Genomic DNA, 25,460 nt, shown 5'->3' with positions numbered 1-25,460 from the left:
ATTAGCCTAGGGGCAGGGAAGATCTTTAAATCTGCATTTCCATTACACTTGTTCAGCTAGGTGCAGTTTTCTGCATTTACCTAGCATTTCACTCTGAGGAAATCACACATAAACAAACATGAATTTTGTATTATATTCAAATTGTTCCCTAATACATCAATTGCATTAGAACAAATTTGAGTTTTCAAAACAAGTGCTATAGCAGAACTAACCACACCTAAGGCATCCCTTTTCTCTTTGGGAATCTTCTAATCGTTAGGAAGTGTTTTCTTCAATCAAATCTAAATCTTTCCTGTTGCTCCCTGTTTTATGCTCTAGGGTCAAGCAGAACAAACCTAATCCCTCTTCTGTGTAACAGCTCTCCCAATCAATACTTGGTAACCACTACCAGAGCTAGTTCAAAATGAATTGGCACTAAATAGCTAAAGATTAGGCAAGGGAAGTGGTTTTAGCTGTAATGTAATATTTAAACTAAATATCTAAACTTTATTTTTATCTTCTGCATTAATTATTTAGTGGTGCCAGGTATGTACCATGGAGATTTATAAATGAAGACATGACCTCCATGTTCAAATAGTTTACAGTCAGCTTAATATGTATATCTAAAGCACCTAGAGAAGTGTATAACAGTATATAAGCAGTTGGCAGGTTTTATGGTCAACTGGAAGTGTATGGGAATTTAAAGTCATAAAGGACTATTAACAGGAATAAGGAGGTGATAGGAAGGATTTGGAACTAGACCCATGAATAGAAAGCAGGATGTTCTGGAGTAGGGAAACAGTATGAACAAAGTCAGGAACAAATCTAGCATAGGGAGAGGGAGAATGGAATTAAGGATTACATAGCAACCTGATTTTTCAAAAGAGATCCTTTATGTGAAAACACTTTGTAACCATAAAGTACTATGTGAATGAGTTGTTATTGTTGCTGCTGCTGCTGTTCTTAGTCTAAAAGCCATCTCCATACCCTGATCCTAATATGGTACAGTAGAAAGAAAAGCGGCTCTGAAACCTGTGTTCAAATCTAGCCTCTGATACTGAATGCCTGGGGTAAGTCAGTTAGCCTCTCCAGACTTCACTTAACTCATGTGTGAAATGAAGAGATTGGACTTAGATGGCCTCTGAGGTTCCTTCTTGTTCTAAATCTGCAGATTTCATGTGGATATATAATATATTGCAAGATTTTTTTTAAAATTAAGAGCCTGTAAATTTAACCTTAGAATAATAGAATCTTAGAATATCAGCACTTACAGGAAGCTTAGCCTAAGCATATAGTCCAACATCCCCAATTGTCCAAGAGAAATCAGATCTCATGATATTCATTCTTTTGTCTAATGTTCTTTATCTTTACTGAAAACATGAATGTAGTTATGGAAGGTTAGAGTAATTATCTAAGAAACTATCCATTTCTATTCACAGAAAATGATGGTTCACATTAATAAGTCTGATAACTGATGTCTTATTCATTTTGAAATTGTGTAACTTAATATAAGGGAATAAAGGCCCAAAAAAATAAATTTTTGTCCATGAAAAGTAATATAGCTTGTCAATTCATGTTGTTTTTTGACATGTGTTCACATAGTTTGGTCCTTTTTGGCAGAATTATTACAGATCAATTTTTTCTTTGTTGGGATATTGTACTCATTTGAGGAAATACTATATTTTTTATGAATATTTATCAAGCATTCATATTGACTCATCAATTGTTAGGTAGATAGTTTGGTAAGTTGCAGTATTTTTCCTGGTCTCTTATTTTGGAAATGTCCTCTTATTTCATCATTATTCTTCTATTGAGGAAGGTAGGGAACTTCTTGGAAAGTAGATTAGGATATCTTGGGAACTGGCAGTATCTTTTTGGCTTTGTGGTTAAAAATATGGCATTTTTCTCCCAGTGGGATCATTGGACAGAAGCAGAAATATGTAAATAAATCATATCTGCATACATTAAAAACTATAAAATGAAATTATATATAAGGTAGGCTTATTACAAAAAGTCAACCCAATAAAGCCAGATTTAATTAAAGAAGAGAGTTATTTTTCATCCTTCTTCCCCATGAAATTTCCCACCTTAACTTGAAGAGAAAAGAGCTAATCATAAGATATTCACCATCACCTTCCCCTCCAAACACAAACACACTCAATCCCTCTCTCTGTCTCTGTCTCTCTGTCTCTCTATCTGTCTCTGTCTCTGTCTCTCTGTCTCTCTCTCTCTGTCTCTGTCTCTCTGTCTCTGTCTCTCTCTCTCTCTGTCTCTCTCTCTGTCTCTCTCTGTCTCTCTGACTCTCTCTCTGTCTCTCTCTCTCTCTGTCTCTCTCTCTCTCTCTCTCTCTCTCTCTCTCTCTCTCTCCCTCTCTCCCTCTCTCTCTCTCTCTCTCTCTCTCTCTCTCTCTCTCTCTCTCTCTCTCTCTCTCTCTCTCTCTCTCTCTCTCTCTCTCTCTCTCTCTCTCTCTCTCTCTCTCTCTCTCTCTCTCTCTCTCTCTCTCTCTCTCTCTCTCTCTCTCTCTCTCTCTCTCTCTTTGTCTCTCTCTCTCTCTCTTTCTGTCTCTTTCTCTCTCATACACACACATGCACATGCTCTCTATTTCAACTTGATATTGCAAAAGACACAACTTTAAAAACCACCTGGCAGGAGAAGGGTTTTAAGGACTTCTTTCTCCTAAGGTTCTTGCTTCATCTTCATCAGAAAAAACTCTATCCTGACATATAAATTCCACTTCTGAAGTTGTATCCATACAGGTGTGTGTTTAAAGAAATCATTCAAAAACAAATATGTAATGTGCATTTTTAAAAGGGTAAAAAGAGAAGAATATCATATAAATTCTTGCACCTGTCCCTAAAAATATGAGAAATTGTTTTTGCAAGGAGAAACATCTGGTCATTTACATCTGCATTGTAGCGATTTAACATGCTTATAGATATAGAACATTTCAACAAATCTTGTTGTGTTTTTTTTAATACCATCCCTTCCATGTTTCTTACTACTTCATTATCATATTGGTAAAATGTCTTTGGATATCCTAATGAATTTGACTGTTGATTGTTGTCATTAGAATTTCCCTAACACATTGCAAAATGATTCATAATTACTTTTTTTCTAACTGAAATTTAGAAACTTGTTTTGAGTTGGCAGTGCTATCAGCATTAGGGCTCTGGGATTATAAGTTTATGAATATTAATCAGGATCTATGAGACCTGTGGGGAAAGGTCTATTATGATGGTGAGCTCATCTTCTTACAGTATGATGCTAAGGAAGCAATAAACTTGATTGTCAGTTTCACTCTGGCTTAGGTTTGGAGGCCACATGATACAATGGGAAAAATATGTTGCTCTTAAGGTAGAGAACGCAGGTTAAATCCTGATTTTAATACTTGACCTTGGGGAAGATACAACCTCCCTGAACATTGATCCACTCATTTATACAATAAGACAGTTAACCTTTGAGGTCTTCCAGCTCCAAATTCTGGCTCTGCCACTTTTAAAAATAACAGCTTTTATTTTTTTTGAAATGTTAGGTTTTAGGAAATGTTTTCCTAACAACAAGCCTGTGAGGTAGGTAGTACCAGTGTTGTTACTCCCATTTCACAAATGATTTAACTGAGGCTTTGAGAGGTTAAGTGCTTTGCTCAGGATCACGTGATTCATAAATGAAAGCATTGAGACTTGAACCCAGATTTTCTAAGTTTCGTGCTCTTTCCATTATACTATGCTGACTTCTTAAATATGTGATCTTAGACTGGTCACTTGATATCTTTGGACCTCAGTTTTCTCATGTATATGAAAGAATTATATTAAATGACCTACATAAGGTCCCTTTTAGCTCTAATTTTCTGTGCTTATAACCCGAGCCACACAACTCCCAAATGCCCTTTTGCTCATAGGGGAATGAGATAAGAGGTTTTAGATGCATCCATTCAAATCTTTACATTCCTCAAATAAGGAATATGTTGAAGCAAATTCAAAAACAATTGAATGTCTGTGTACAAAGAGAATATATTAATGTTGATACCAACCTGGAAGAAGGCCTTCAATGGATTCTCCAAGAATTTGTCTTGTTTACAAGACAAGACTTGGCTAAAGGCATGGGTGTCATATTAATCAAATATACAAGTGACTCAAAAAATAGGAATGTGTGGCTACCATGATGTATGATAGACTAAGGAATCAAAAGAGATCTCAACAAAGGAATGTTGGGCCCAGTCCAATTAGATGGACTTTCTAATAGAGATAAATGTTTAGTTTATTAACCAAGTAACTGAAATGTAAAGCCTTACACTTGGATACAAAAAACTATCTGCACAAGTATAATATAGAGGAGACATAGCTAGATAGAGGTTCATTTGAATATATACTAAGGAGTTTGGAATAACATAGCAGCCTGTTGTGGGGCCAACTCTAATGCCAGCACACTCCTAGTTCAGGCTTGATTTGGGAACAAAATGGGGCACTCATGAGTCATTGAACATTTAACAAAGGAAGATAACTTTGTCCAAACACAGCAAGGATACAGTAGTTCTGTCTTTAGCTCTGACTCCCTACTGTGAAAGAACTTACTATCCAGTGGGAGAAACCAACACACAGAAAGGAGCAAAGAAGAGAGGGGGGGTGGTATCCAGCACTAGATCACGAGGGAGAATTCCCATAGGAGTGCAGCTAGGGGGGAAATGAAGAGATGGCTAACATGGCCTCCTACTTAAATGGAAGCTCTGAGACTGAGAAGTCTTTGAACTTTTATCCATAGATTTAATGTTTTACCAAAGGAGGATGGAAGGAAATAAACATTTATTAAGCACCTACTATGTTGCAGGCACTGTGCTAAGACCTTTCTCAAATACTGTCTCATTTGATCCTCACAACAATCCTTAGAAGAAGGTGCTATTAGGGGTGGCCAGGTAGCTCAGTGAGTAAGAGCACCGGCTCCAGGGTCGGGATGACCTGGGGATCGAATCCGGGCTCCGACACTTAGCACCCACCCAGAAATAACTGGCCGTGTAACCCTGAGCAAGTTACTTAACCCCGATTGCTCATAATAAAAAAAAAAAAGAAGGTGCTATTATCATTCCCATTTTACCTGAATTTGAAGAAACTGAGGCAAACTGGGGTTGAGGGAGTTGCCCAGACACTTACATACCTCTCAAGTATCTGAGGTGGAATTTGACCTCAAGTCTTCCTTCTATCCACTGCATCACCCAGCTTACTTTGCCTATTCTCTTTATATACATTTTTCTACCAAAAGAATGATGGAAACCCCTTGAGGGCAGGAACTTCTTAATTTGTACTCTTTAGCCTCAGCACCTAGCACAGTGTATGTGTATGTCACAGAATCACAGATCTAGAGTTGGAAGGAGCCTCACATGTCATCCAGTCAAACCCTCTTGTTTTATAGATAAGGAAACTGAGTCCTGGAGATACAAATTATTTGCCCAAAGTCATACAAGTAGCAAGTGACAGGCAAGATTGGAATTCTAATCCTCTAACTGAATATCCATTTTTTCTTAACATTTTATCATGACCTAGCAGGCATATAATAAAAGTTTATCAAATAATTGCTGCCTGATTCTCTAATGTTATCTCTTTAATAACACCTACCTCCTTAGCTGATTCTTTTTCTTCCAGACCCCTTAATTATTTTGAGGTCAGGGTATCTTCAAATTCTACTCACCTCCTAGACTGGTTTATATAGACATCAAACATATTGTCTCCCCTTGTCATATGACTTCCTTAGGGTTCTTTGTACCCTCCAACCCTAATCCAGCCCCCCTGCTAACAGAGACCCAGCACCCCTGCTAACATAGACCCAGCCCCTGCTAAGGTAGACCCAGCACCTCTGCTAACATAGACCCAGCACCCCTGCTAACATAGACCCAGCACCCCTGCTAACATAGACCCAGCACCCCTGCTAACATAGATCCAGAACACCTGCTAATATAGAAACCTGAGGGAAAAAAGCCATTGCTTGCCTGATTAAGACTACTGTAATATAAAGCCAAAATAACACTGAAGAGCAGGAAAAAGGTGAATCCATGAAAACCTCCTACTACAAAAGGGAATGTTTGAGAAATAACTTTTCAAAAACAAAGGTCAAAAAGATGCCTACACGTCAATAGGAATGCATTCCTAAATCTCCATGAGCCAGATTCACTAATTACTCCTAGGACCTTAGACAAAATAGTTATCCATAATTACTCTAAAAGACAGAAGGAAGTCAAATAAAAATGGAGCAAATTGCCTTTGCAAAGTGGCCAGCTGACAAGTGGTGACACACTCAACCCCCGAAAAGTCGATTTTCTTTTTGTAAGAAGTGACAGATTGACTGGAAGACTGGTTAAGAGGTGTCTAAGTAAAGCATCATACTTTTATATCAATAAGTAGCATCATACTTTTACTACTTTGCTCAGTAGAGAATAAATTCATGTTTTTTCCTGTTATTTTCATATTTTGCAGTTTCATTTTGCTCCATTTTAGCAGTTTGTAAAGTGGTTAACTCTTGAACATATATATATTTTTTTGTTAACTGATGACTATTGTACTCTTCAATACTCCATTGAATCTCTGTCTATGTATGGATTATATTCAATGGTGTAGATGGCATCCAGACCATCCTATGCATCTCTTAGCTAATAATATTTGGCATTTATATGGTAATAATTAAAGGTTTACAAAGTGCTTTATAAATATCTCATTTAATCCTTATAATATATATATGTGTGTGTATTGTGTATATATGTATGTCACATATATATACACACAATACACACACACACAACTTACAGTCCTGTTAGGTAGGTGATATCTGCATTTGAGACCAAGAACCTGAGGCAGGTGGAGGTTAAGTGATTTGTCCAAGGTCATACAGCTAGTAAGTGTCTGTGACAGGATATGAATTCAGGTCCAACTGACTGCAGCTCTAGGGCTCTCTTCTCCGTGTCACCTAGCTGCCTTTAAGTGCTGGTGGTAAACTCAAGTCTAAACTGAAATTGTGTCATTTATTCATTATAACAACAGTGTGAGGTTTTAGACAAGATATCATTATCCCTAGTCTACTGACAAGGAAACTGAGGCTCAGAGATGTTACATAGCTTGTCACCAGCTAAAAAGTATTAGTGGTGGGATTTAAATTCATTTCCCTTGACTCCAAGTCTAGCTCTCTTTCTATCATATCACCCTGTCTCCCCAACAGTCAAATTAGCAAAATCACTTTCTAAATATTTCTCAAAAATGGTTTTCCATCTCCTGTCTAGGTGACTTTGCACTGCTTTCCCCCCAAGAATTCCCCTGGAATGTAATCTCTCTTCAGCTTTCACTTAAATAAACCAATTAGTCAATCAACAATCATTTATTATCCATCAGACTATTCCTTCTCAGCCTTCTTTGCTGAATCTTCATCCAGATCATACCCTTTAGCCACAGTTGTCCCATAAATTTCTGTCCTTTCCCCTATTTTCTTCTCCCTCTGTACTATTTCACTGGGTGATCTCTTGTCAGCTCTCATAGATTGAATTACCATCTCTGTGCTGATGATTCTCAAATCAACCTATCCTTCCCGAGCTCTCTGCTGACATCCAGTTTCACATCTCCAACTGCCTTAAGGAGACATCTTAAACTCAATATGTCTCAAACTGACCCCATTATTTTTCCCCCACACTAGCTTCTCCACCTCCTATTTTCCCTATTACTGTAGAAAGCAACACCATCCTCCAAGTTCTTCAGGCTTACAACCTAGGTATCACCCTTGCCGCTTCATTGTCTCTCTCACGCACCCCACTCTTCATATCCAATCCGTTGAGAAGGCATGTTTATTTCACCTCTGCAGTATCTCTCGAATAGGACCCTGTTCTCCTCTGATACTACCATCACTCCGGTACAGGTTATTAATTTCTGGACTGTTGCAGTAGTCTGCTGGTGGTCTGCCTGCCTCAGTTCTCCCCCACTCCCGTCTAGCCACCAAAGTGATTTTCCTAAACTCAAGTCAGACTGTGTCACTCCATCCCCCACCCAACTCAGAAAAACTCCAAAGGCTCCCTGTCATCTCCAGGATCAAATACAAAAACCTGTTTGGTGTCAAAGCACTTCATAACCCAGCCCCCTACTAACTTTCCAGTCTTCTTACATCTTGCTCCCCAACATGTACTCTGATCCAATGATACAGGCCTCCTTTCTGTCTGACAAACAAAACACTATCTCCCAGCTCTGGGCATTTTTTCAGGCTCTTCCTCATGCCTGGAATGTTCTCCCTCCTCAGCTCTGCCTACTGGCTTCCCTGACTTCCTTTAAGTCTCAATTAAAGTCCCACATTCAGTCCCATATAATGTCCCATATTTCCCAACCCTGTTAATGCTAAGACCTTCCCTCTCTTAATTATTTCTTATTTATTTTTGTATATATGTGTTCTCCTGTTGTCTCCTCCATTAGACTGTGATCTCCTTGAGGGGAGGAAGTATATTTTACTTCTGTTTGTATCCCCAGTGATTATCATGGTGCCTGGCACATAGGAGCACTTAATAGATGTTTATTGACCCCTGACTGAGTTATTAAGCACTATTTGGCAGCTAGGTGGTGCAGTGGATAATGCAATGGGCCTGGCCTCAGGAAGACCTGAATTTAAATCCAGCCTCAAGGCACTTACTAGTTGTGTGTCTGGGTAAGTCACAACCTCTGCTTCAGCTTCCTCAACTATAAGATGGGGACAATGATGGCCCCTCCCTCCCAGGGTTGTTGTAAGGATCAAATGGGATCCAAGTTGATAAGTATTTGGCACACTGCCTGGCACATGGTAAACCGATGATGATGATGATGAGATGCCAATGTGAGGGTGATCCCTAGGGAGACAAAGATAGGCAAAAATAGTCCTTGCCCTGGTTTATTTACTGCCTGGTTTCCTTCAAAACTGCTCTCAAATGTCACCTTCTGTATGAAGTCCTTCCTCGTCCCCCAGCTGCTAGTGCCAACCCTCAATTGTTATATTTATTTTCTATTGATTTATTTTTGTAGGTATGTGTATTTCATATACACATATAAAAATGTGTGTGTGTGTGTGTGTGTGTGTGTATGGTTTCCTCATAGAATGTAAAGTCCTTGAGTTCATGGTAGAAACTCATTTTTTTCAAGTCACAGTGTCTTGTCCATAGAAGGTGCTTAACAAATGCTTCTCGATTCTGCATCCCCAAAAAGTTCATTAAGAATCCTCCCTAACGCAGCAACTTCGTATTTATTTTATAAAGCATGGCTTACAAATTAGGGAAATACCTATTTAACTAGAACAGATGAGTAAATAGAGATGTTTATATGAGATAGCCAGACCTTAATAAGTAAATCCTAGGGAACTGTTGAAGTATATAGAGGTTAGATGGTTTGCCAAAGGCTGGGCCACAACTAAGTGTCAGAGTAGGCATTTGAAATTTGGCTGGCTCCAGTCCCAGGACTCTATCCACTAAGCCAGACTCTCTCTATAATAAAGTTTTGAGATTGGAGACAATGAATACATAAATCTTTCTTATTTACGCCTAGAATTAATTAAGTTTGCAGATAATTTTTAAAAAATTATTACCCCACAAAATTTGCTCTAGGCTGAACACTGTATCTGATAGCACTGAGTAATCCATATACTAACTCTGTAGATGAAGGGGCTGTTTGGCTAAGTGGCTGTTGAAATAAACTGCTCAATTCACTAACTGTTCCTTCTGTAGACACTCTCTGCCTTTCCTTGTGAGACATTACATAGCTCAGGGCTCATATACTCTGCTGTCCTTCATGAAGATAGGCCTGCCGGGTGGTGCAGTAGATGGAGTGCTGAATCTGGAGTAAGGGAGACCTGAGATCAGGCCTCCGGCTTTTACTAGCTGTGTGATCTTGGGCAAGTCACTTCACCTCTGTTTGCCTCAGTTTCCTCATCTGTAAAACATGGAGAATAATAGTACTTGCCTTCCAGAGTTGTAAGGGTCAAATGAGATAATTCTAACTGGCCCATAGTAAGTGTTGTACACATCTTACCTATTATTACTTCTATGCTCTAGTCAAACTTTTCTCCTTGCTCTTGCTCACACAGAGCAATCCATATCCTCAGTGCTTGTACAGAGGTTGTCCTCTCATGTCTAGGATGCAATTCCTACTGACTTCTAATTCCCAAAATCCCTAGCTTCTTTCAAAATTCAGCACCACTTGGGTCGGCTAGATGGTGCAGTGAATAGAGCACTGGCCCTGGAATCAAGAGGACCTGAGCTCAAATCTGGTCTCAGATACTTAACACAAAAACTAAGCCATGTGACCTTGGGCAAGTCACTTAACCCCAATTGCCCTCCAAAAAGCAAAAAAAAAAAAGAGAGAGACAAAAAAATTCAGCACCACTCTACGTGTGAGGCCTTTCATGATTCTCTAGGACCCTCAAAATTACCTTGTATTTGCTTTATATATTCTCTTTATGCTACCAGTAGAATGAGGCAAGCCCCTCAAGGGAAGGAATTTCTTCATTTTTATTCTCTATCCCCAGCACCTAGCACAGTGCTGTCACAGAATTATAGATTTAGAGTTGGAAGGGACCTCACAAATCATCCAGTCAAATTCATTTGTTTTATAGATGAAGAAACTGAGGCCTGGAGATACTAAATTATTTTCCCAAGGTCACACAAGCAGGGCAAGGTCACACTGGACAGAGCAAGATTGAAATTCTAATCCTCTAACTGCATATCCATTGTTCATAACATTTTACCATGACCCAGTAGGCATATGATAAAAGTTTATTGATTAATTGCTGCCTGATTCTATAATGTTAACTCTTTAATAACCCTATCTCCTTAGCTAATTATTCTTCTTCCAGAGCCCTTAATGATTTTGAGGTCAGTGTATCTTCAAATTCTAGTCATCTCCTAGGCTTATGTAGGTATCTGGACATTCATCCATTTCATGTTAAATCTTTTTTTTTTTTAAAGCAATCGGGGTTAAGTAACTTGCTCAAGCTTACACAGCCAGTTATTGCTGGGTATGGTGCTGAGTATCTGAGCCCAGATTTGATCCAGGTCATCCTGACACTGGAGCCGGTGTGCTCTTACTCGCTGAGCCACATGGCCGCCCCTCATTTCATGTTAAATCTTATTAGTATCAGCTTCACAAGGTGATACTTATTGAACTTGTCTTCCAAATGTGGGGATGTACCTGTTTGAAACTAACTGAAAATCCCCCAGTTGAATATGAGAAGTATAATTTATCTCCAACTGAGTCTGAGCCCTGGTCACGGTATTTGCTATATCTATGAATTCAACAAGTCACTTACCTTTACTGAGCTTCACCTTCCTCATGTTTAAAATGAGGAAGTTGATGTAGTTTCTATTTAATTAAAACAAATTGTTAATCACCAATTCTATGTAGGGCAATACTGCACTAAACATCGGTGATATAAAGACAAACAATTAAGCTGTCCACAAGGAATTTATATTCTAGTGGGCAAAAGCAATCAGTACAAAGAAAACAAAATACAAAATACATACCAAATAATATCTGGGGAGGACACTAGCAACAGCACTGGGAAATGAGATAGATTTTCTGTAGGACATGGCATTTTGTAGAAAGTCAGGGATTCCATAAGGAAGACGCTTATTCCAACATAGAGGACAGCCTATCCTATGTGTTGGTGATTTGGAATTGACATCCATGGAAGAGATTGAGGTGCATATATAGATTTGGTAATTATCTGCCTAGGATGTAATTTAATCCATTTAAGCCAAAGCCTTTACCAAGATACAGTGTAGCTAGAAGAGGAAAGAGATACCCAGGACAGAGCCTGGGATTACAACTACACATAAAGGGTGGAATACGGGTAATGATCCAACAAAGAGTTGCTAACGTAGAGGAAATATACAAAACTTGTGTTCAGTGAATTTGGAGGGGAAAACATCTCCCCAGAAATTTTAGCCTTAGAGGTCAAAAAATGTGGCTTACAGGTGGCGTAGACTGACAGCCTCTAGTCCCACCTAACCATTCTAATAAGAGTAACTGGAGACTTTCTATTCCACCTAAATGGTGTAATGAGATTAACTAGAGGGAGATACTACCAGAACTGATCTGATCTAGGGGCTATGTCCACCCCCCAAATCACCTGATATGTCTCTATCACTCAACCGCTGAAATAAGTAGCTGAGCAGCCTTACCTTTTGCAAAGTGTCCTAAAGCTGTGTAAAAAATCCTTTATATTTGTGTATTTCCCTGGTTTAGCCAAGTTGCTAGTTTTCTGGCAACTCTCCATCAGCTAATGCTAATTAAACTTTATTTTTTAGGCTTGCCTTTAGATTTATTGACCTCTAGTCAAATGGATCTTGCTGGGAGGAATTACTCTCCCTGAAGATCTCAAGATCTCTGGGCTGAGGAATTCCCCAGCACTATACAGGTAAGAGAGCCAGGGGAAAGAAATAATATGTGAACCCTAGAGAGAAGTTACACAACAGTATTATATATTACAGAGAGTTCAAGAAGGATAAGAATTGAAAAACATCCATCAGATCTGACACTTAAGGAATTTAGTAATTTCAGAAAGGCAATTTCAAATGAATAATGAACTCTGAAGTCAGATTAAAAGGGAGGTGAGGAGTGTGTGGGAAATGAGAAAATAGAGTTGACATCTTTCCTAGGAGTTAAGTGAAAGGAAAGAGAGATATTGGAAATTAGCTTGAGGAGATGGTTAGACCAAATGAAGGCTTAAGGACAGAGGACATTTGGATATATTTATAAACTGTAGGGAAGAAGACAATGGATAAGGAGGGATTGGAAGTTAGGGAGAAGTTGATAGAGAAAACTAGAGGAAATGAGAGGGTGTGGGCTCACAAGTACAGTTATCCCTTCCACATTGTGACTTCCCCATCACAGTTTCAATCTATCATGGGTTGGCATAAGAAATTAAATGGGAATGTTTTGGGAGTTTTGCAGAAGCAACAGATGAAACACAATGGCCAGCTGACAGACACAGAAAAAGTTTAGAAACTCAAAAGCATTAAAATATATGTATAGTATTATACAACCTCAACATGTTTTTAATGTCATAAATATGCACAATTTTTTTGAAGTTAAAATAAGTAAAAATTTAAAGTTTGTAAAAAAAGAACACAAAAGGCTAAAAATGTAGAGATATCACATTGACCTACATATAGCCAATGACCAAATATTTAACCCAAATTTTACAATAAGGTACTATAAATACCCCATAAAGGAAAAATTTCAGATTTCTCTGGAATGAGGGGTGGGTCAAAAGATTTTATGTGGATTTTCCAGACCTGAGAGGTACCTGCCCCCTAACCCCCACTGTGGAAGAGATAACTATACAAGTACAGTTTTTGGCAAAAAAAAAAAAAGGGCCTCCACTCCAGTCTTCCTCTGAGACTTGAGCAGATTTAGAAATATACTACACACACTTACAAAGTCAATTTATCAAACTGTGCTAATTTTATGGAAATTCCCCTCCAAAATATTCATTTCTGTTTTCTCCAATTTTATACTCACCAAACAAGAGTACCATTTACAGTGTCACTCCTGTTCTAGGTAGATCTCACTTGAAAATTTAGCAAACTGTGTTTCTGGAACCTAAATTAGTTTCAGAAATTCAACTGTGGTGAATTTGTTTTCAGGAAGCCAGCCCACTGTGGCTGAACTGATAATAATAACTAATATTTATTTAGAAAGAAGTCCTTGAAAGCTTAAGATCTATCGTAGAAAAGAAACTTAGCCAAACTACTACACGGTGAAAATTAGTCCCTTGAATGATTCAGAAAGAAAACAAGGATAAAGAATAATCTAACAAGCCTCAGGGTGACTTTTAAAAGTAGGTTCACTGAGTAAAGGAGGCCCAACTAGAAGAAACCAGCTCTGAACAGGTCAACAGAATAAGCTTAGGGCTAGAAAAAAAGGAGTTGTAAGAAATTATGTGCAGCTGGGGAAGAGAGCTGAATCAGGCTAGCACCACAAAGAAAAGGGTCAGGACTCCAGGAAGAGTTTATTATTTGGGATAATCAGCAGGTTATGTTGCTGACCCTATGCCACTGTACCAACTGCAGAACCCAAGGAGGTAATACTGTATCTATCTCCTTTTTCCCATCGAGCAACTCTTTTTCTGGTAACCAGAATGCTTTCATCCTTTTCCTCTGCGGGATGAGAGGTAGAACTTTTCTTGGTTTTCAATGATTTCTTTGACTTTTTTATAAACAGTGGTAAAAACTGGCTTCTCCTTGTTCTGGGGTGTACTTACTGTGAAGAATATTGAGAGGAACCCACTGAGGGGAAAACCTCCTCAGAGAGAAGAAAGAGAGATCTAACACTGAATTGCTTTATCAGAAACCCTATCTCTGTCTAGGGCTTGGAACTAACAAAAAAAGAAAAGAATTACAGAGCCTTTTAAACTACTTTTACAATACTTAGCACAGAGCCTGGCACATGGTAAATGTTTAATAAAAATGTTTGTTGTCTTGCCTATTTCCCAGAATGAAGGAGGAGTTTATGCCAGCAACCCATTAGGACAAAGAGTCAGTAATGGGGGGGGGGGGGGAGGACTAGAAGCCCTTGAATAACCCTTATCACCATATCATTCCTTTAACACTGCTACATATATCCAAACTTAAGGTTTACAAAGCATGTTAACGAAGCATCTTACTTGCATTATTTCATTTGACCCTAAAACTACTCAGTGGGACAGATATTTTACACATCTCCATTGTACAGATGAGGAAAATGAGGATCAGGTCAACCAACTAAGTATTTACTATGCAAGGGTGTCTAGTAAGTGTGAGAGATGAGAATTCCACCCAGAATTCTCCTGACTCCATATTCAGAACTCTTTCCGCTGTCTAAAACAGAAAAACCGAGGTGCAGATCATGTATCCATGGTAATCCTACCAAAGCACCAACATGCTATATAAAGCTAAGTAGCCTATGCTTAACATTCTTTTTTAAATGCAACATGATTATACTTATGAGTGATAATATAATTTTAAAAATTACTAAAAATACCACCAAGGAATTATGCTAACAAGAATCATAAACATATACATATATGTGTATCTTGCATATATACATATGTGTGCTATTAACCAAATCCCCCTCCGCCCCAGTCCCATAAAGGACCTGAAATGAAGCAGAGTCTGATACACCCAAAAAAAGCATTTATTGTGTGAGAAAAGACTTGTAGGGAAGAGAAGATCCCATAAGGGAGGCAGAGGGGGAGAGAGTTCTCAGCTGCTCAAAGAGGGATGGGAAAAGAGTGAGATACTATAGTTTCTGGATATTTTCAGGCAGGGCATGGAGGGGTTAAGGGAGAGGACATTTATAGGCATAAGCTAGGCAGCAGTATGTTTGGAAAGCCCTCAGAAAGATCTTGAGTCCACACCTTCTCAAGGTTGCCCTTGTGCCCATCAAGGCTGGTTCTGTGATTTCTGGAAGCTACAGGCATCTCCAAATCTGGCTAAAGTTCACTAGAAAAAGATCGCTGGCATGTCACACAGTTTGGGGCTTCAGAAGTCTTTCTGATTGGCTGGTTGTTGTTTAATGCCATTGTCCTGCTCTCCTGTGAAGGGTGGAAGGTTGTGACCATGATCTGGTGACAATGGGATGAGTAGGTTGACTACTAATTCTATTTGCCTCTGTGACCTTCATTTTGGACTTCTTAGACTTCTCCACCATGCTTCCAGCAAAGTCATCAATGGGAAATCTCATCATCAATACCCTCTGCCCCTCTGATTGGAGGATGGAGCCATGAATTCATTCTCCAAGAGGGAGACAAGAGAAACATCTCAAACGTCTCCTAATTTTCTACCTGGCTACATTTATTTTTGGACTTCTTTGACTTCTCAATTATTCAACTATTCCCTTTTCCCAATCTGAGTACCTCCAGGTAACTCCCTCCTCTCCCCATCTGTCCACCCCTCTTCCCCCACTTTTAGCTTTCTTCTGTGTGTCTTCTTCACCCATTAAACTGTAAACTCCTTGAGGGCAAATACCATCTTCTTCATATTTGTATCCTTAGTACTTTAGACAGACATTTTATAAGCACTTAATAAATTATTAGGGCAACTAGGTGGTACAGTGGATAGACTACTGGGTCTGGAGTCAGGAAGACCTGAGTTCAAATCCAGCCTTAGGCACTTACAAGTTCTGTGACCTTGAGCAAGTCACTTAACCCTATTTGACTCAGTTTTCTCATCTTTAGAATAAGCTAGAGAAGGAAATGACAAACCATTCCAATACCTTTGCCAAAAAACAAACCCTAAATGGGGTCACAATGGGTCTGGGAGGACTGAAACAACTGATTAACAACCATATGTGATCATTGATTGTTGAATATTGACTTATTTACTTTACCATTTACACTTTACTATTTACAAAGTACTTTCTTCACAATTACCCTGTAAAGTAAGTAATGCAAATGGCATTATATTGATCTTACTGGTAAGAAAAGTCAAGTCAAAAACTAGTAAATGGTGGAACCAGGATTTGAACGTAGACTTTGTGACACTGTGACTTTTCCCTGTGCCTCTGTACCATTCCAGGTGACTCTTAAATTGCATTCAATTCCCATTGACAGGGCAGAAATTAGAGCCCCTCAAGTATATACTTTACCATTTTCTTAGCTTTGGGGGAGGGCAGAAGGGAGAGACATCTGCATCAGAGACTCTTCCTACCCCCATAGCTGACCAGGTATAAGAGTGCAGAATGGGAAGAAAGTGAGCAGCATTCCCCAGATATGGTTTGTATGGGATTCTGGGAGTTGTCAGAATGACTGATAGTGGCATTCAGGAAGACTAGTGGCCTCTAAAGGGCTGTCAAGGAAAAGGGATTAAATTTATTTTGTTTGGCCCCAGAGTGCAGAACCAGAACTAAGAGCAATGGATTGAAGCTGCCAACTTTCTAACAATTAGGACTATCCCTTAGTGGAATGGGTTACCTTGGAAGGTATTGCCTTTCCCCTTACTAGATAAGAGGTCTCCAAGTAGAGGCTGAAAGACCATTTGTCAGGTAGAGGCATGCATAGAGGTATGGACTGGACTAGATGGCCTCTGAGACCTCTTGCAACTCTAAAAACGTAGAATCATAAATCAGGAGCTGGAAAGGACCAAAGAGGTCATCTAATCTAGCTCCTTACTTTGCAGATGAGGATCCAAAGAGGTTGGGACTTGTCCAAGATCACATAGACAGTAAGCATAGCAGGTAGGATTTGAACCTTGCCACAGTATCGGATTCCCTTAGCTCCAATATCTTTGGGGGTGGTAGACTGAACTCAGGTCTCTACTTACAAATACCCATACACACATACTAAAATCTAAAGCCATTTCTTGTATATAACTGCCAAGATGGCCCCTACCTTATCATTAGACCTGCATTCAATTGTTTTTTCTAAGTATTTGCTCGTTATTGTTGGCCTTTGTTCAGGTATTTCAGTCATGTTTTCTTGGCAAACATCCTGGAGGGGTTTGCCACTTCCTTCTTTAGCTCATTTTATAGATGAGGAAACTAAAGCAAACAGGGTCAAAGGACCTGCCCAGGCTCACATAGCTAGCAAGTGTATGAGGCCAGATTTGAACTCAGGTCTTCCTGTCTCCAGGCCTGGTACTCTGTCTACTCTGCCCCTAGCACTATTGTTCACCTGGTTTATTCTAATAATGACATTGATATAGTTGTTTGGTGATTCACAAAGTGCTTTTATGTACTTTACATCATATCATGCAATTCTTACAACAATCCTGTGAAGTACTATGTCTTTTACTGATGAGAAAACTACACTCAGAGAGTGTAAATGATTTGCTCACAACCACATACAACTAGTGTGACATGGGGCTGAAAAAGTTTCCCTCGTTCTTTTTTTTTTTTTTTTACTTTTTTTGGAGGGCAGAAGACAGGGCAATTGGGGTTAAGTGACTTGCCCAAGGTCACGCAGCAAGTTTTGTGTTAAGTGTCTGAGGCTGGATTTGAACTCAGGTCCTCCTGACTCCAGGGCCAGTGCTCTATTCACTGTGCCACCTAGCCACTCCACCTCATGCTTTCTGAGACAGTTTCCTTAGCTACAATAATAGGGATAATAACACCAGACTTTTTTATTTCTGGTGTTATAGGCAAAGAATCCTTAGTAATTCATAGTTCCTTTAAATGCTCAACTCAAATCATAACTATCTCTCCTTTTTCACCCAGTTATTAGTGCTCCTCCTGAACCCAATTTACTTGATACATTTTTGTATTTCCTTATCTGCATATATTGTCTCCCTGTTCTCATTTATTATAGTGATGATATGATAATGATGATATCTTTGTTGCCTGGTAGAGCGTCTGGTAAACTTGTAAATAGTATAGAAGTATAAGCTGTCATTGGTGGTGGTGGTGATGGTGGTGGTGGTGTTTGGCCTTCATTCTCAAAGAGGACAGTGACATGAGGAAAAGGATGAATGCCATGACTTGCAAGTGAATTGTATTTAAGGTCACCAGCCTCACTTTCTCCTCCAGAGACATCTGGATCCAGAGGCCAGATATGGATCAGGATGGCTGGAGAGGGCCTGATAACTAACACCCAGGCAGTTAGTAGCATAGTGGATAGAGTGCTGGTCCTAGAATTAGGGAAACCTGAGTTCAAATTCAGCTTTACACCATTACTAGCTGTATGATCCTGGGCAAAAAATAATCTGTTATTTAGAGAATTAAGCCATAATTGAAGAGGAACAAGCATTTATGAAGCACCTACTATTTGCCAGACATTATCTGCTAAATGATTTACAAATATTATCTCATTTGCAGAAGAGCACTCAATGAATGAATGAATGAAGTACCATTAAGGCTTACTAGGAGCCAGACTCTCCTTTCTAAGAGTGAATGATAGTAATTCCTATCAGTGTAAGTAGGGACAAAAGTGTTCAGCACTTTCTTCTAGGTTTGAATTAATCAATCAATTAACCATCAAGTATCCATTAATTTTTAAGTGCTCCAGACTCTCTTCTGGGGTGTGGATGATAGACAAGTCAGATAAAGCTTGTTAAAGACCTCAGTGCTATGACCTTTTGTTTTGTTTTGTTTTGTTTTGTTTTGTTTGAGGAAGCCAGGTGCAATAATTAGAGAATAATTTCATTTAGTGTGGAGAAGACAATGGAGGGGACACAATATCTGTGTTTAAATAGATAATCACAAGGGAGTGGTATTTGATTTATTCTTTTCAATCCCCAGGAACAATTTAAGAAACAGTAGATGGAAAGTACAGAGTTGAATTGGGTCTTGATACAAAGACAATTTAAAGCACTTCTGAAGTTCAACATACTTTCTTCAGAGGAAGTGTGTTCCCCTAAGGGGAAGTTTTCAAAAGAGGCTGACTGAAATTTTCCCAGGTATGTTGAAGAGGGAATATTTTGTTCTGAACAGGAGTGAATTGGGATGTCTTTGTTTCATGGGTTTGAAATGTGGGCCACAACTGCTTTTGAAAAATAAAAAATGAGTTTGACACAGAGAGCAATGGAGGGATGCTTGGAAGTAAGCTGCAACATATAATCAATAATGCAAACATATAATAAAAGGGGCTCCAAAGAGTAACAGGAATTGGATAGTGAGTCATGACATGGAAAAGAGAGTGTTCCACTCATAGTGGAGCGAACAAGGAGTGTGTCTAAGACATTGGGTGGACCCTCCAATGCAAACTTATAGGATGACAGAGACAAAAGGTACACAGGAGGGGTACACATTGTTGGCGTATGATTTTGGAACTCCTAACCTGGTGAGATCACAGATCCAAGTGTATTAGAGCATGGGTTGGGACAGATGGGGTCTTCGTTTCCTTTGATTCTTGAGATTCTATGATTAAGAAATACAAGGTAGCATATATAGGAATTAGACATTAGATTGTGAAGTGTAGACTTAGAAAAGAGGAAGTTCAGTAATAACTAGAGTGATTATGGAAATGAGAGAGAAGAACAGAGCATATTCTGTTCATGGAAAATAGAAGAGTATATTCCAGATACAGGGAATACTATACAAGATAAAGAATGGGGACTACAATAAGGTGATTGAGACAGGGAACAGAACAGCCTAACAAAAGCTGCCTATGGTAATAAATCTTGATGGTGAATTAATCATATCAGAATCATCATGATAAATGAAGAATATGACTAGGGATGGATGGAGGAGATACCCTAACCAGCCAGGTGTGGTTCATAGCATGTAGCTTTTGCTAATGCAGTTGAAAGGAATCCAATCTGAAAATGTGAATTTCAAATAGGGTGGACCTGTTTTAGCCCTGAGTTTATCCCATAAAAGGACCTCCAGAAAGATTATATCTGTCTAGTGGTGGGAGATAGAAGGCAAAATTCCCTGGGGCATTCATTGTTACTTAACTTGACTTCAGGGCCGCTTTAATCTCTTTATTTTTAGAGTACAAATAACTTGTACTCCCTCGAGGAGGAAGAGAAAACCATCCTCTCTTCCCTCTCCTCCCAGGTATATTCCAAAGATGCTGTGCCTTCCTGGCTGACTCCACTATGAAAAGGCTGTGACAGCAAAAAGCCATAGCTTTTTCTGTGTAAAAGCAGTGCTCCTGGATGGATAAATGAAAGTCAGAAAGTGGACCCTGGAAAATCACCATAAGGAAACACTTCATCCGTACCTTGCATCAGCTACAGCCACATTGTCTTTGTGTGCTACATGGGCCAGATTACTTAGGGCCTGGTGCCAAATCTGATTGCTTTAAGCACAGCAGAGGCAGGTAAATAAAACTGCTGAGGTGAATAGAGGGCTGTAGAGATTGGGAGCTTCAGAGTGAATGCAAAGAGAGGAGAGAGAGCAAAAGTGGAGATAAATGGAAGAGAAGTAGATCAAGTCTCTGAGCTGAAAAGTGAGTTCAAAGTGTGAATATTCAGTAAGTCCAAAGAAAAGAGCTTTGGAGTTTGCAAAGCAGGTGAAGGGAGAGATCGAAGACCAAAGGCGATTCATACAGTTTTGGACCTGAGAAGAAAGCAAAGAGAAGGGCATTTGAGCTGTGTCAGAACGAAGGAGATGTCATCCTGGAACTAGAAGGTGAAATGAGAAGATTAAGAGAAAATGTACCAATTTATATAAGAGGATACTTCAAGGACTACCCAGAGGTACTCAGGAAATGAATTAGACTTGATAAAAACTGCAGTACTCTAGGGTAGATGCCATGTAGATCTTATAGTTAAGGCCTTCCTTAGGAATGATAGAGATTCTAAGGGTCAAGTCACTTAACCCCCATGAGCCTCAGTTTCCTTATTTGTAAAATGAGGGGGATGAGAAAGATATCCTTTTTTAGGTCCCTTCCACTTCTAACTCTATGGACCTAACATAATCTTTGAAAATGATTTTCTGGTGCACAAAATGTTCATGGTATTCCAAGGAGTTTCTTGCTCATGAAATGAATTGGTGCCTCTTTGAATCCAGATGTAGATAAGATTCAAGCCATTCCTGGGATCAGTGAGGGAGGCATTTGAAGAAAGTAATGAAAAGGAGGAGCAAAAATAGAGAAGTCCTCAGAGAGGAGTGCCAAAGAAAGACCCAAAAACCAAATCTGAGGATTTGGACTTTGTGTCTTAATTGCTATTTACTATCTCAGTGATCCTGAACAAGTCATTTTACCTCTATGAAACTTAGTTTCTTCATCTGTGAAATGGAGTGGACTAGCTGATTTCTAGAACCTAAGGAAGTGATTTCCTCCCCCCACCCCTAGGGACCCAAGCTATAGAGAACTGCAATCTAGAAAATGAAAGTGAAATGTAGAGCTATATTACTATAAATATTAAGGAAAATATGAATACTTATTAATGTTAATGCTTTCACTTCTCTGATTTCAGAAAATTAAGCCATAAGGCTCAGTCAGGAAAATGGCCAACAGTGGTCTAGTTTCCAAGTCTGGTAGACTTCAAAGGGACTTATGGTTACAGTAGGCAAAAAAAAAAAAAAATGCAAACATTGTTGAGGCTTTTCATTTGCTCGTTGTGTGGCCAAAAGAAAAAAGAGAGAGAGAGCGTAGACTTTTGGTTTATTGACAGCTTGTCCTTTGGGTTTTTTGTTTTCCTTGATGTATATCAGTGCATTCTAGGGACCCAATTACAGAAAGCAAAGATACATTCTCTATGATGTGTTTGAAACGGGTTTTTTTAGTGTTTTGTTTCAAGTATTTTACATGGCTAAAATGTTTCTTTTTTATTTGTTCACAGTGTTTTCCTTTCTGTATTTTGGGAATTTTTAATGAGTTATTGTCCTGAGATTTGTCTATATTTGAAAATTGTAACTTTTTGTACTGAGCCCCAAAAGTGTCCCTTAAGGTAGAAAACAGCAGGCCAGCATTAGTGCGAACAGAAATAACTTGGAAATTGATCTTTTTATTCTCATTATCTTCAGAAAACTTTTTTTAAAGCATTAGAGAAAATTCATTTCACCCACAGCATGTGATTTGGGAAATATTTTAATATGTTTTGATAAAATGTAATTTAAATAATACAATCTTTTCTCTTTTTCCACCAGAGACAATGAAAAATCTTTTTCAAAGCCTTATCTATCATAAGTACAAAAGTCAAACTCAGTTGTAAATATTTTGACTAATATAATGTTTATAATGTAAATTTTTTTCTAGTAGCAAATATGAATAGCTATAATTTAGAGGAAGTGAAACCTGAAAACTATATAATGTCCATGGACTTAGCAAAGGTCTCTGAGTTACTACTGTACCTCTACTTTTACAAAGGTATATGCTTTTCCAAGTTCATGGTGCTTAGGCATCTCCAAAATAGAGTTGCTTTTCCTTTAAAATGTTGTCTAGAAACAACTGAGTTTTCTGAAATTGTGAATACCATCAATTTCAGATACCTGGGGCTTTGGTCAAACAGCACACTAGCATCCTGACACAAATAAATAAGATAGTACGTGCTGTTAATAGTGGAAACTAATTGGACTCTTGCCCCTTTCCAACTTTATTTCCAGTCATTCATTTCTGGTCCTTTGGCCATTTATCTGATTAAATGGTCGAGTTCCCACCTACTTAACATGTTAGGATAAAGTAGGGTTTTGTTTTTTTTTTAATATATTGTTTTGTTTCCCTAGATACAGTGTTAGGATATGGCCTTACCCACCTATTCCTTTTTAGGAAATTGTCTACAATAAAGTCTAAAGAAGAATTCATTTAGCTCTTCTCCCCCTCCCCACACAATCCCCTTCCTTAAGATCCACAGTTATCCCTTCCACATCACAACTTTCTCCATCATGATTTCAATATATCATGGGTTGGCATAAGAAATTAAATGGGAATTGGTGGGGGAGAGTTCTTTGGAAGCTGCAGTGAAGGTCAACAGACAAAACAGAAAAAGTTTAGAAATTAATAAATGCACAAAATATCTGTATGATATTACATCTTATAAACATATTTTATTTTTTAATACCCTAAAAATTCAGGCTTCTTCTCTGGTACTAAGGGAAGGCCAAAGAAAATTTATGTGAATTTTCCAGATCATGAGGGTGCTGCACTCCTATTCCCTGTGATGTGGAAGGGATAACTGTATTTCTTTTCCCCCTCTTATTCAACTCTAGAAAATTCTGCAAAGGCACTATTAGCAAGATATAAAAAGAATTGGGAATCTATCTTACCGTAAAGTAACATCATAAGTATATTAAATCTTCATTTGTGCTGAATTATTCTTCAGAAAATGAAATAATATTTGCAAATCATTTAGCAGATAGTACCTAGCATGTAATAGGTGTTTCATAAGTGCTTTCTCCTCTTCTGTTATGTTTAATTCTCTAAATAACAGCTTATATAGACTATTTAAAAGTTTACCAGATACTCTACTGTGCAATCTATAGGTTCTGGGCAAAGATATCATTGCAACAGCAATAGTAGCAACATCATTATAAATGAGAATAGGGAGACAATGTAGACAGATAAGTAAATATGAAATACATATCACATAAATGGGGTTCAGGAGGAGCACCAATATACTAACAACTGGGTGAGTAAGAGAGATGGTAGAATTTGAGCTGAACCTTTAAAATAACTATGAATTACTAGGGGCTCTTTTCCCACAACACCAGAAACAAAAATTTCCTGTGTTATTATCCCTATTTTTGTAGCTAAGGAGACTGTCTCAGAAAGAATGAGGGAAACTTTTCCAGCCTCATGTCACATTGTGTTTTGTTTTGTTTTGTTTTTGGTGGTTTTCGTTTGTTTTGGTTTTTTTATCCTGCCTAATCCTCTATTGAACCCAAGGCTCTTGACTCCAAAGTCCAGCTCTTTCCCCATTATAATAAACTAAGTAAACTGGTTTGAATCCTCTATACTCTATGCTAAAGGAACCTCAGGTGGCATTTATCTGAACCCCTCATGTAACAGATGAAGATTCATTTCTTCTGCCTCTTGGTTTTTCCTGGCTTCAAGATTCAACCCAAATCCCACCCTATGTAGGAAGTCTTTCCCAGTCTTTCCAGCTATTAGGATTTTCCTCTCTGAGATGACCTTGCTACTCTGCATTTATCTTATATATTCCTCCTCTGATGAGTGAGTTCCTGCCCAGAAGCTCTATTGGAATAAGTAACCAAGCCATCCATGCTCACTTTTTCTTGTCGCTTCCCCTTCTAAAGTTCTGACTTTTATACTTTCTCCTCCTAGTTCCTCTTCCCTTCCCCATCTTCTCAGCTCCCTTCCTATTAGAATATAGGATCCTTGGGGTGGCTAGGTAGCACAGCACTGGCCCTGGAGTCAGGAGGACCTGAGTTCAAATTTGACCTCAGATACTGTAATGTAATGCCAAAAGAAAGGCAACTTCCCAAGGTTCAGAAGACCAGCATAGGTGCTCTCCATTTTATTCAGTGACCAACCAAGAACAGAGAAGATTAAAACATGATATCATGCAAAATACAGCATTTACTAAGTGTGATTAAATAATCTCCAAGTACTACCCCACCCCAGGATCTTCCAATCATTCAATCAATTACAAAGTCCCTGTTCTAAATACTACTCCACCCCTAGGCTATACCTTAATTAAGTCCACCACAAAACCCCTCTTCTCAAATGGAGATTAGTTTCCAAACATAGGTAAAGTACCTTCATTTGTCAATCACAGAGCACAATAAGGTCAAAAGTTCCCCACCCCTGGATCACAATTGAATCTACCCCAGAGTTACATCAAGTTTAAACACAGCACTTAATACCCAAATGGAGGTCTTTTCTTCATCTTGACAGGAGGCAAATTCTCAGCAATCTTAGTTCCTGGGGAGACAAGGCTTAGCAAGGCCATAAGATACATTGCCAGTCCCTTCATGAATTTATCCTCTGTCTGTAGAACAGTCCTAGAACCCCTGAACACATTAGCAAAGCCCTCTCCCAGGATTTCTGTAAACATACAACAAGAAAATCCTTCTTCAGGGCTTCTGAACCAACAGAAAGGCTCCCAGACCCCTGCAACAACAGCACTGTCCTTCACCAGTGGACAGTATTCATTCTGTCTGCAGGACAGTCTCCAGACC

The 25,460-nt window shown here is 38.7% G+C and overlaps 1 protein-coding gene across 6 annotated transcripts in view; it reads left to right on the top strand.

Moving 5' to 3' along the window:
- Positions 1 to 25,460, top strand: part of FUT9 (fucosyltransferase 9) — a 257,705-nt gene that overhangs the window by 220,293 nt on the left and 11,952 nt on the right. The window contains exon 4 of one of the 6 annotated variants that reach the window (XM_069077213.1): positions 19,170 to 19,327. The exons of 4 other annotated variants lie outside the window; for them this stretch is intronic. The gene's annotated coding sequence lies outside the window, so the exon portion shown is untranslated. Of the gene's footprint in view, positions 1 to 19,169; positions 19,328 to 20,212; positions 21,074 to 25,460 lie in introns of those variants that run through there. One more of the 6 variants, XM_069077215.1, reaches the window with a different exon arrangement.

This window comes from Petaurus breviceps, unplaced genomic scaffold (assembly GCF_028583685.1).
Source record: "Petaurus breviceps papuanus isolate PSGF00001 unplaced genomic scaffold, PetGlider_PUasm1.0 90977, whole genome shotgun sequence".
Classification (NCBI taxonomy): Eukaryota; Metazoa; Chordata; class Mammalia; order Diprotodontia; family Petauridae; genus Petaurus; species Petaurus breviceps.
The sequence above is the reverse complement of the archived record's forward strand: the minus strand, read 5'-3'. Positions and strand labels throughout refer to the sequence as shown.